Here is a 13,834-nt window from a genome sequence, read left to right on the forward strand (position 1 = left end):
CAGCAATATGCATCTCCATCATCTGGCACCAAACATCATAGTTCGTTTCATCGAGGACAATTCCAGCATTGAAAGATGAATTTTTAGATTGAATAATGATGGGAGCAGTCTTAGTGCCAGAGGATTCAGAGGGGTCAGACTCTGACTTGCCCATTGTACTAGACATAAACATTTCAATACATATAATTTTTTTGGTTTGTTTGGTAATAATACATAACACAAGACATAGATCACAATTAAATTAAAACTTTGACATTCTTATGAAGTAGCAAACATATAAAGGAAGGTCCTGAAACAGAAGATTTTTCTAATAACAAAACTCAAGTAAATACAGAGAGAATCTCGATGCAACTGCACAAATCCCATCATCACAAAAATCATAAGTAGATAAGTACAATAGCACCCAAAAGAGTAGAGTTTGTCAAATCAGAAATAAAACCAAAGTGCGTCATTCGGTATATGAGTAGGGTAAATTAATAAGAAAATAAGATGCATACCATCCACGAGCTTGTTGTGTGACATCAGCGCCTTCAATGTCGTATGTTGAGAACCTTGGGCGCACCCTGTTGTTTGATGATAGCATGCTTGTCCGTGGGTTATTGATTCAAGATACAGTGCCTGCTCACAAACAATAGGTGCAAAAATATAGAAGTTTGATTATGAGTGACAAATCATCTACTGAAATAATAACATGGTTGACTATAAAGAAAAAGATAGGCAACATCGAAGGTGTTCTCACAACTTTAGTCATTGCCATTTGTCTATCTTCGCCCTCTTTTGGATTAACTAATGAATCCAAGTAAATTAGCTTACATCTTACGTTGTCAATGATCATCAGGTACCAATGACTGACAGTCCACATGGGTACATAAATCTATTTCCAACAAGAAAATGGTACGTGTTAGAACTTTAATAAGTTATTGTACTCTCAACTATATCATACTGTATAGTGTAACCCCGAAGAGAACACCATGAAGGAATTAATTATACCCGCTGCACTTCGTCAACCTTCGATGGCATATGCTTTGTGTTGATCGTTGCAAGCATGCCTTTCAAAAGAGATCACATTTCCAAGGTGGCCTGCTGACAAGAACAAAAGGAATAACAAAGAAACAATAAACTTTTAGCACAAAAAGTAGCAACATGCATAACTGTGATAACAAGAATGGGATAAATTGACCAATTATGGCACATCAATTTTCTCATACTTATATAAACCAAAGGCATTAGAAAAATCAACAACCTACGTTAAAGTATATTACACAACAAATATGAAGATTTTCTTCACATACACTATAAGGTGTACACGCAGTGGAAAGATTATAGTCCTAGTCAAAATTCTCGACTGTTTGGGAAGCAGTAACATACCATAATTGTTGTTGGGAGGAACCATAAATAGCTCGGCCTTGTATGGGAAAGCATTGTGACGACAACATTTAGGACCTACAGGTAGGGACAGGGTTCTAGGTCAGTAAACATGCGAAAAGTGCAACAGCATTGCTTTTGACTACAACCGACACGTGTTACACTTAGAATTTACTTTTTTTATGGGAATGCAAACTAAAAGAAAAGAATTTTTATACGGGCCGAAAGTGAATATCCACATCGTCGATGAGTTTTCCCTTTGGTACGAGCGTGAATGCTGCCTTCTTGTCAATGTAGAATGGTCTAACATTAACCAGGATCTCGTTGAAAAACACAGTGGCCAAGAATTACGGATAATGTTTCAGTATAACTAGCATAAGGTTGAAACGAACAAGTGATTAGCAAGCAGAGAAAATTAAGGGTTACGATTGAAGTTTGGCTAACCTATGTGGTAGGTCGTTGCTGAATACGTAAGTCGCAGCCACTAGGTCTATCCTGGACAGCTGCATCTCCTTAGTGGGTGAAAATGTTAAGTTCATTCACTGCCACATGTTATAATAACACCGCATCAAGTATAAGCGTATGGTAACAACAAATAAATACTAAATTAAATGCCCACAACTACAACACGATCTACCTTTAGGATCCTATCTAGTTTCACCAGCATGACCTCAAGCATTTGTTTCTTGCCACCACTGCACCTCAATGGGAATCTGTTGTAACATTTATCATCGTCAAGCTTGCATTTAGTATCCCTTCGACCGTATGGCATGATGAATTCATCATGGCCTACAGAATTTGTCGTGAGGTCCACCTGTAGAGTCATTCATGGGGAATAAGTCAGATGCATGTACATTTAAATATTTTTTGCCATCATGCTTGTATATGTATATATCAATTGTTAAAAACAATACGACACTGTTAATCGAATCTAGGATTTGAAAGTTTCACATACATAACATAGAAGGGCCAATTACACGTAACCAAATGTCAACAGAGCACTTACTTCAGCTAAGCAAATAAATGTAGACAAAATATACACCATAACGCTGATAATTTTATAATTTTCCTCCAACTAAAAGAACGTCATTCCCTTCGTTAGGTTTTATTTCAAGTATATTCAAATGTAGCACAGCAACCATGCAATAATGATGAGGTAATAATGGTAATAATAACAATAATAATAATAAATCAATACCATTCAGTAGCAGGCAATAGCTACAAGATGACCAGAAAGTCAAAGTAGCCCATATTGTGATGATGTTGTTGAGAGTACTATAGGGTTACAAAGACTAGGCCAAACTAAACATGAAGCAGCCCTGCAGTCAATTAAAGGACACAGAGAAACTATTTTACACACGATAAAAAATTTTAGCACATATTACCCAATTCACTATCACAAATATTGATCCACGTCAAGCTTCGTCTCATAAGCTACCACAGCTTGTAATAAACATTGTCGAATATCGTAACAAATTAAAACTTGGAGTCACCTTACCAAAAAAGGAGAATTTGGCTGTAATTAGTGTTCAATAAGATTTTAATCATTTTTAGAGCAAGTAACACACAATTAGCAATACTAAACCAATATAACCTCTTAAATGGAAGATAGTAAAGTGATTAGTGATTGGCAGAAAAATATTTCCAACAAAAAAAATCCCTAATAAAAGCTTTAAGGTATTCAATTTCAAATACGTTACCAGTTCAGGTTTTTTCGTTCTGTCATCTGTCTTTTCTTTGCCTTTGTGCTCTTAAACGGCATGTGATCCATGCTGATCTCTGTCTTCGGCGGTGGCATGTATGTAGGGTTGCATGCGCCATCCATGCTACATGTGGAAGTCGCTGTGACTCGTTTTTTAGCCTTACATTTGTCTGAATGATGTTCTTTGAGCCTTTTCTTTCCACCACACACACAGTCGGATGACACATTTGTGATACCCTCCGAAGTAAAACCCTGATTATTTTGTCAAATAAGGCTAACAATAATACATTGTAGATCTGCCAACATCTCATTCTGTCGATCAAAAGTGTCATTCAAGTGTCTTACGTTGGACTACAAACTCGAGACAGTTGTGACCACACTCCTAGTGATACGGCTACACTTCTGCAGCCACGAATCAAAATCCCTAAACATTTGTAGATCTTGAAAAGTTGTATGAGCTTCACACACCATGTTGTGAAAGAACTGAACATTTATTATGTTAAAAGTTGGGTTACGTCTTCCTTGGCTACAAGCCACAACGGAAAACCAGCTGCTGGCAGCATACGTATCATCCTGCTCAATAGCAGTCGCTGCTGACCTGAAATATACGACATACTACTTAAGTAAAGCAAATAACCTTAGACTCACAACGACGGATCCAGGAATCAAAGAGTAGAAGAGCCGAAAATTAAAATTTTGTATATTCAACTATAGTGTCATACTTTTGATATTAGAGATAATTATAATTAGGTTTAATTACTCTGTTAGTCCCTATAGTTTCGCAAAATTTTCAATTAGGTCCCTATACTTTTTTTCCTTTTAATTGTGTCCTTGCGCCAAATTTTTTTTTAATTGGGTCCCTCCACTTTTTTTTCCTTTTATTTAGGTCCCTATACCAATTCTTTTTTTTTTAGTTGGTCCCTATAAAATTAAGCCAATTAATACTAAGAGCAACTTAATTGAAAAAAAAAATTAGTGCAGGGACCCAATTAAAAAAAAAGTATAAGGACCTAATTGAAAATTTCACGAAACTATAGAGACCAATAGAGTAATTAAACCTTATAATTAGTTATTTATTTTAAAACATTAATAAGTCCTTGTCAAATACAAGAATTATCTCAATGTTTATAATTTTTTTACTATTTCAAATGTAACAGAATATAAAATTATCTATTTTTAGATATTATGTTAATTAATTTACTTTGTTAAGTATCTATGTGACAACAAATTATATTTTTATGCTTGATTTCAATAAAAAGTATCGCATGAAATAAAATTAATTAATTACACTATTTATTTTGTTATATGGATTTAAAATTTATTAAAGTATTTTGATATAATAACATGGACAAAAATTATGAGAAAAAATAATGGAAAAAAACAACTAAATATAATTAGAGAATAAACGACATTATTATAAATAATATTTGAGTACTTTTATATGATTACAGAGGTTAAAATTAATTAAAAAAGAAAATATTAAAAAAAGAGGTCCAAACCAAATAAAAAATACAGATAATTTAATTGTATGTAGAGAAATAAACTAATTCAAGACAGGTAACATAAGCTTCAAACTTGAAAATTACATGTGCATAAAACGGTCTCTTAAACGAAAAAAAACATTTTGAATTATCCGTTACGCAAGTGGTGTTCACGAGTAGACAAACCTAAGAATTTATTCCAGGATGGAATGGTTAACATTCTTTTAGTGACATTCTGCTAAACTTCCTAAGTCCGCGATTTCTAGCCCTTCTTTTTATTCGAGTATTGGTGCTCCTAATGTACTCAATGGCTTATTCTTTGTTTTGAAATATTTTAATAATGAAAAACAAATGAGATTAGTTTATGGGAGGCATGGAAATATTTCAACCACCACAATATAAGGGTACTGCTACTCTACGAGGTTGTAGTAACATTTGGTTAGACAACAAACTGTTTAAAAATTGAATAATTTTAAATTTTTTCTTTCTTTATCCCACTAATCATCTTGTCATATACTATTGTTAAAAAGTGTTAAAAAGTGTTCACTTACCACTGTTTGCACGGAGTGTCTCCCATCTTGCGTGTGACGACATCGACTTTCCAGATAATTCAATTAGGATTGCTTGCTTCACTCTACTATGATTTTTGGTGCTAGTGTTCTTTAATTTGTGCTCGAAAAATGGGTCCTCATTGACTTCCTACAAGCACACCTACTGAGATTGTACAATTGTGAGGTTGATGACATTAGTAGCTCATAATTAATAACATTCATTATGGTCAATCTACTTATATGAGCAAAAATGTTTCAACAAATTGAGACGGACAGCTACGAATATTTTATGGAAGCATTACAAATCATGAAAGTAAACACACGAGTGGTTCCTATAAACACAAATAACAAAATGAAACCATCCGAAACAGCGAAAAGAAAGCATTGGAAAATATATTCACAATCATGTGATAAGAATCTACAATGACATCACTTAATAACGACAAATCTGATGGGAGAGCAAAAAAACCACTTCATCTTGAAGCAATAGTTTTTTTCCATAGTAATATCTAACAAATGGAGTACAAATTAAAGAATAAACACTACTTGCTATGCATGAGCAGCCAAAGTATGTATTAAAATCAAACATTGATTGCAACTGAATAGCCATAGATGTTTAAATTACACTGAAAAATGTAGTGAGAAGACTTAAATTTAATTATGCAGCTTTTATTAAATTCCTTATGAAGATTTGTCACTATTAGCCGTGAAAGAGACTTTTGGTGGGCATATTGACACAATGATGCCATACCTTTGCACTAAGAATATAATTGAAGCATCAATTATAAACATCATAAACATATATTTGAGTTACAAATAACTATGCTGGCTTAGTCTAAGTGATCCTGGTATACTCCAACACAAAGTTGTAGACTTCCATTGCAATAAGAAAGATAAGCTTAAAATCTAAAATTACAATGAAGTAAATGAAATCTAACTATGAAATAATAATTAATACAAGCAGATCAAGTTAGATTCTTTTTATTAATTTTATCATTTTAGAAAACTTTTATTCAAATAATTTTTTTTCCCAACTGTTATATATACATAAGAGGTCATCAACATAAGCCACTACTATTAAAATATGTTGCACAATGTAGTATTTGGTATTAATATCTGCAAAAAAAATCTTATTATATTTTAAGTTTATCATTTTATATTTCTTTATTGATCTTAAGTTTTATGTCGAAAATATATTATATTTTTAGTTGTTTTTTTTGTGAATTATAACCTCCTTGTTGTAATAATTTATTCCCATGATTATAAATTTATGATGACTAAAAAATAAAAAAAAATAACTATATTTAACTTGAACATAAAAAATCTTACATAATATATATAATGAATTATATATTTCACTATCCTAAAATCTTTTTTCAAGAATGGCAACTAAGCTTAGCAAAGAGTTACACCAACAAACTCATATTCAACAGCATGCAAAAGATTTATATTAACACCATGGCAACCTAATTCGTTAGGAAAAGAATGGGTTCAACAAATAACAACTTGAGTTTTGGTAAAGTTGGGACAAAAATGCAAAGGTTGGACACCGAAGAGAGGAAGTCACAACTTTGGGAGGACGAGGACAAGATGATAGTAGTGCTTCGAAGAGAAGAAAAAGGGGAAAGGTTACGGCGGTGCCTTGAGACTTGTGAGGAGGGACGCCGGTGGCGAGTCAGAAGTTAGCTTTGACGTTGACGACATCCTCGGTGAAGAGAAACTAAGTTCATGATTAGTGTATTTTGTTCTACCTAGTTGGGGCTTTTGCTTGATGTGAAGGTGTATTCGGGCCTTCAAAGCTTACCCTGACCCAAGTCATAATATTGGGCTGTTTAGGGCCACGGCTTATAACAGGTATTGTTTCATTTTTTAGGAACAACCATATTTAGTGACGAAGAGCCAATGCAGGTAGCCAAGGTTGTTGGTGACGAGGAGCAATGGAGGCCTGCGACAAGAACTCCGCTGCAGAAGCGGGTTTAGGGGAGGGGCGAGTTTGGTGACGGTATGGGTTTGGGTTTGGTTATTTGGCTTAGCCTAAAAGGAAAAAAAATAAAGATTGAGCTAAAACAAAATTAACGGATATTGGGCCAACACTCATTTTATGTTGTTGTTACCTTTTGGTATTGATTCATTTGAGGCTTCTGATAAGATGTTTCATTTGGATTGTTGTTACTTCATGTTTTTTACAAAAATGGGCCACAAAGAGTAGGCCCAACATAGTTTTGTTGGTAACAGGTTTGTTGGTAATAGGTACGAAGGACCAAACCCTGTCATTATCTATGCAGCGTGCTTTGCAACACCCTGCCGTTGTAAGGGTTTACGATCACGCACCCATCACTCAGGCGTCGGCGGATCATTTACACCACAACATTCATGGCGCCGTCATCACTATTCATCCAATTCTCACAGCTATAAACAGGCACTCACATGGATGATAGTAAACTGGAATAAAGTAGCAATGCATACAAAGTAGAAAAGACAAGTCATGTACACTCACATGATTCGCAATGCATGAAACAATCTCGAGAAACAGTGCGCATCAACGTGCCCTCCAGCTTTGTGTCCTATGTCTTTTTCTTCTCTATATATTCACGTATGCCATGGTTACAAAGATTCTCAAGTGCAAATATTCGTTCAACCTAGCCTTGTATGGGTCATGGGACTGAAAATCAATGCAAATCTTCACCCTAAGACCTTTGTTGAACCCCCACTCTCACACCCAAAGAAATGACTAAAGATGAATGGATGTGTGTTCACGAGAAAGTATGTGAGTATGAGGCTACCCAATTGAGTATTCATCTTTCTTTTCCTTCAAATAATCTTTACTGAGTTGTCTATCTAAGGGATAGAAAAAGAGTGTCACAAGATAAATTCGAAGGCAGTTTTGAAAATTACCAAGAATCACGCTTCCTGAAGCATGTCTGTCTCATGTGTCCTATCTACGCTTCCTCAATCAAATTTTTTATTCCCACCAGTTACTCAGTTACTCAGTTACTCAAGATGGAAAAATATTGGACCTTAGCGCCAAATTATTTGCTCATGGAGATGGTGGTCTTATAATTATGTGAGGTCTAATTATAGGAGTAATACACAAGGGTTTGCCGCAGTGCCACACTACTTGAATATAACCACAACTATAGTTGGTGTTATGTTTGGTCTTTTTAATTTTTTATTATATTTTTGCAATGTTTATAATTATATCAAATTAAAAAAATTTACTAATAATATGTGACATTAAAATTTATAGAATACAATTTTAAACAGATTATGAGTACTCTTTTGTCTAGATTTTTATACCAATTAAAATCATGTTGAAAAAAATACATCATTATACCTTAAGCATGGTATATATATCAAGAGGATATATAATTCTATTGGTGATTTTTTGAAAAATTAACATATTAATCAACACCGCACTCAATTATTAGTTGAATGTTGAGCATGATGATATCTAAATTTGAAATATACAAGATATAATTATATTGAGTTCGAAAACAGTTATCAGCACAGGCTTACATTAACACAAGTTAATTTAGAGTAATATTTTACATTAGTCCTTAAAAAATCTTGAGTTATATAATTTAATAATTAAAAAATTTTAATTATCAAATAAGTCTACAATCTTTAATGTTGTTACATATATTAATTCTTATGTAAAAATTAGTAAAAATTAGACAAATCAGTCTTGTTATGGACCTTTAATAACAAAACATAACAATCCTTATAAAGTTTTAAAATTTTTGTACCAGTAACTCAAGTAAATACCTTGTTATGAAGACTAATTTAATTAAGGAAATAAAAGTTTGGAGACTAATTCAATTTGGTTATTAAAATTTGTCAAGAACTAAAGCATTCAACTAATTTTTTTTACGAATCGCTTTGGAGTATTATTTGTTATTTAACTATAAGAAGACTGGACTTACCGTGAGAAGTTCAATTAATTATACTGTGTAACATAAATAAAAAATATTATATTTTTTAGAAATTGAGTGAATAACATGTAAATTAATGTTAAATTTATAAAACTCATTTATTAAAAATACTATACATTCACATCAATTTGATCTATTGGATGTAATTCATCATAATTACTGAACAAAGATAAAAACACGAGCAATTATATAATAACAACAATAAAAAAGCCATATCAAATTGATATCTTTCTTAAATATTGATTTGTTATTTTTTTACTATCTTTATATAATAGATAATAGAGTTTATAATAGATAATAGAGTTTAAAATTTAGTATATTTAATTCTAAACAGATAAATTTATTCTTATTTGCTGGTGTAAATGTTTACCTAAGATTATATTTTATGGTGTAATTTTGAATTTTAGTTATAGTTTTTCTTAATTTATGTTTGAAAATAACTAAAAAAAGAGTTAAGAAAAAGAGACTGAGAATAAAAATACAAAATATATAATATATAATATATAACATAGAATTATAAATAAACTTTGTTAATAATAATATATTGGAATGTATACCTAGTAATAAGTAGTAGTTGTGTCAAAGCTAAATGTATCTAAAGATAATGTTTTGGACAACTCGTTTGATCTACAAAATATAAAATAGAGTTCACAAGAGTGTTATTGAACATATTTTTGATAAATCTTATATACTCTGAATATTTGTAATTAAAAATTGTTATTATAATAATTATAATGTAGATATTAATTATATTTAACCGTTATAATTTAATTCAATTGAGATTATCAGTAACAAATTTAATTGATTAGTCGTATATTAACATTGATTTAACTTTTAAAATTGTTGATGATAAACGATACACTTAAATAGAGACAAATATTTTAAATATTAGAATTTATATTCTTTAAATTAATATTATGGATTTATGGTACACAATTTTATTAACTTATTATCCTTAAAAATTTCACTATTACTATCTATGAAAAATTGTTGATAACTACTACACGATAAATATGTATGTGTTTTAATGAAAAACAAATAATAGGATACTTGCATGCGATTATGATTATAATATTGAAATGCAAGATTTTTTTGGTCTTTGAAAAAGTTGTTAAACGGCAAAAGCAGCTTGGGTTCTATAAATACCATTAGAACGGGATATCTATAATGCACCTCAAACACATAAATATATTACTCATGCCCATATACATCGGACATGTGAATAATTCCTACTTTTCAGATCATGTTATATTTTCATACTCTTAACTTGTTTTGCCAACATAACAAGCTATGCAGCTCTTAATGGTCTATGCACACATGGGAATGAGTGAAATTGGGAATTCATAGAATGTAGACATTATGTTGACATCCAGAACTGGAAGGATAATGGTCTAAATATCCTTTTTAGTAAGCTGAGGAGGGAGCAGTCGACGGTAGACACCAGTGATTTTTTGCTGATGTCCACCAATATTTTGGCATACTCCAATGCTAAAATAAATGGGGGTGTCTTCTTAAACGTGACCGATACTTGCATCTCACCTACCAGCATGTCCGGCCGCACCTGTTTCGGCAATTAGGAGGGCTCCAGTGACGGGGGGCTTCAGGCAACGAGGGTGCTTTCGTTGTATAATTCTTGAGAAATGGAATGCCTAACCTTACATTATTTTTAGCAGGGATGTAACATTCTAACTTTTAACACCTCATGATTATACTAAAAGGTCAGGCGTTACTTACCTCTAAGCCTTTCTATTTATACTACCTTTATTTAATCAAGCTCTTACAAATACAAACCAGAACTTTACTCAAGAAAATGATAAGTCTTTTCTGTTAATCACTTAATCAAAATGATAAATATATATATATATACACATAATCACATAGCATCATATACATAGACATAATCCAAGATTCTCAAATACAAGTTCTACCCCTCTAAAAAATTAAAGACGATAAACGGCAAGGGGAAAATAAAGTTTAAGACTAAACCATATACAAAAAGTATGAATACATATACATAAACCTCTGTGGATCGGCCGTGGCTCCTTGCCAAGGATTCCTGAACCTATCACTGAAAATAGAAGATCTGTAGGGGGTGAGAATGTCGTCCTCGCATGTTCTCAGTATGGAAAGTGAATGCCGTGAGAGTAGAGAAATAAAATGCAAATATTTACTGTATAACTTTAAAATAATTACCTTTAAGATTCTTTAAACTCACTTCAAAGACTAGTTAGTTTTCTTTGAATTACATTATTTTAAGCAAAACACAGTCACGTCACTCAGTTTTGAGTTATAATGATTAGTTTTCGGTTATCTTAATCCTTGACATATACAGGAATCAACAAGCACAAGTAGACTCGCAATATAAACACACAAACCATTTACACAAATATCAAACAGCATAATCATAGAGAAATAAAATGAGTAAACACAACCAAATGCAAATGCACAAGTAATATTATGCATGTCTAGTCCTATCGCAGGTAATGAGTTCATCTGTCAGTTTCGACCCGCACCCGATGCAATCCAACCCACAAGTCGGATAAGGCATTTTAGTGACATAACCTCTGCAAGTTTCCACTTCTTGCAGGTGCTGATTCTCCAGCTGAAGTATGTCGAACATGACCTCTACAAGTACTTACAGGCGCTGTGTAACGGCCTAGCCTCGAAGAAACGACGCTATTTTGGGATCAAACGGAATTTTTATCAAATTTTTAGGAACTTTAGTGCATATAAGCACCTCCACTACACAGGTGCTGTGTCATCAAGCTGCTGAGTCAGCAGCTTGACTGCACCAGACACCTCTCCTGATCTAAGCAAACACGTCGCAAAAAGTTACATTTTTGAGCCACTTCGGTTTCGAATTTCAAAATTCTGATTTTCGTGGTTAGCCTCTATATGACGAGCCGGTCTCGAATTTCGATAGAAAAATTATATTAATATAATATTCATATATTATTATTTTATTTGAAATATTATATTATTATTTTTTCTGCTGTAGTTAATGTTAATCTATGTTTAGGAATATATAACTGAGCAAGAAATCTACCGGTAATGGATAATACCGCCAATCTTAGATGAAATTAGCAATGCTAATGTTTTATTATATATCTTTTATTCTCATGATTATTTTGTTATTAGTATCATTTATACTAGTAAAGCTCATGTTTATCCTTTAGTAGTGTAATTTGATGTATCTAGTTTTAGTAATTATCTTCAAAATGATATTTTATTATTAAATTCTAATGAGTTATCACCTTATGACACGTGGCTCTTCCAGGGCTAGCCACCACATGTTTTCTTTCTTGCTCTCCAAGTAAAGGTTTCTTAAAGGAAAAGTAAGAAACACTTGTATTCTAATACATCTAGCTTTAGTAATTATCCTTTCTTAAGATATTTTTACACAAAAATCAAGCATAAACTCTATCCTAACCACATGGGTCCCTAGACTCATCATTACCATCAACTTTTCTTCCAAGACAAGCCAAAATTCGAAAATCATACGAAAGGAAAATGGAAGAACTTCCATGAAAGCTTCAAGCTTTTTTCTCCGTTCTTTCTCAAACTAAAATCCCTATCAAGAAACGTGATTTATAGCTACCTTAAGGCATAAAAGTACTTTTTGAAGCTTGTTTATGGTTCAACTTTTGGCAGTAGCAAAGGAGGTAAGGTTTGGTATATTGATCAATGATTGGTTGTGTTCTTGAAGTGTGAAACTAGATCTTCTTTCTTGAGGTTTGATTTTGAGTGTTTGTGTGATGATTTGATCATAAGATCTTGTTGTTTGCTGCTGGAAAATGTGGCTTTCCAGTCATGATATTTGATGTTTATTTGATGTGTATTTGATAGCTGAAACGTTGCTTTTTGGTTTGGTAAAAATCGGGTAAAAATTGGTTAACGAAAAGATTGAAAATCTAGCTAAAAATCAAGTGAAAATATGATGAACTATTGGAAAAAAAATTTTTGGTTTTGGAAGGATGAAAAAACGTTGATTTTGGAGGATTTTGGGGTCAAAAGATAATTATTAAAAAGTTTGGGATTGAAAATTAATAAAAAGTTGAAAGGCTAAAGTGCAAATATTAAAAGTTAAGGGGTCAAAATACAATTTTTAGAAGTTGAATAAAATATAATTATTTTAATATTAATATATTATTTTATTAATAATATTATTTATTAAAAATATTATTTTATAAATAATAATAAAATATTTGATAAAAAGTCAATTTTTCCTAAAAGCCTTAGGAAGACAGTTTTGAGTCCAGAATTCCCTAATTCTCTATACCAAAATACCTAAGGAAAGGTATAAAGGTATGTAAGGTAATGAAATAAGATTAAGAAACTCATAAACATGTTAGAAAGAAATGGAGTTAAAAGCTACATAGTAGTGTGCTTGACCTTACAGAGTAAGCAGAGAATTGTGAAATAAGATGACTGTGATGTTGTGATGCTTGATTCATGATTGTGGAGAGATGATAGATTTGTTAAATGAGCTCACTATGATGTTGTGATACTTGATTTATGATTATGGAGAGATGATGAAAATGATTGCTAAGTGATGGAACATATGGTTATATGTGAAATATGAGCCTTCGGGCAATGTTGTGAATATTGTGCGGGGACACCTGTATTGTGTTGTTGCTTCCCAGACAGGCTGTGGTAAAGAGAGTACCAGCCCTGCAAGCTGAATGCTTGGTAGAGGCCTGACTCGCATACTTGTGGTATATTGAGATTTGAGCAAATACCAACCCTGCAAGTCGAGAGTACTTGGTAGAGGGTATGTGGTACTTAATCTGGGATTAAGTTTTA

The 13,834-nt window shown here is 32.4% G+C and overlaps 1 long non-coding RNA gene across 1 annotated transcript; it reads right to left on the reverse strand.

Annotated features, from left to right (window-relative positions):
- Positions 1–1,368: 1,368 nt before the first annotated feature.
- On the reverse strand, positions 1,369–2,307 carry LOC140184623 (uncharacterized). The gene is made up of 3 exons (XR_011881722.1): positions 2,003–2,307; positions 1,810–1,907; positions 1,369–1,443 (listed from the first exon to the last, which is right to left on the reverse strand). It is a non-coding gene; the product is annotated as an uncharacterized lncRNA (long non-coding RNA).
- Between the last annotated feature and the right edge of the window lie 11,527 nt (positions 2,308–13,834).

The sequence above is a fragment of the Arachis hypogaea genome, chromosome 5, assembly GCF_003086295.3.
Source record: "Arachis hypogaea cultivar Tifrunner chromosome 5, arahy.Tifrunner.gnm2.J5K5, whole genome shotgun sequence".
NCBI lineage: Eukaryota > Viridiplantae > Streptophyta > Magnoliopsida > Fabales > Fabaceae > Arachis > Arachis hypogaea.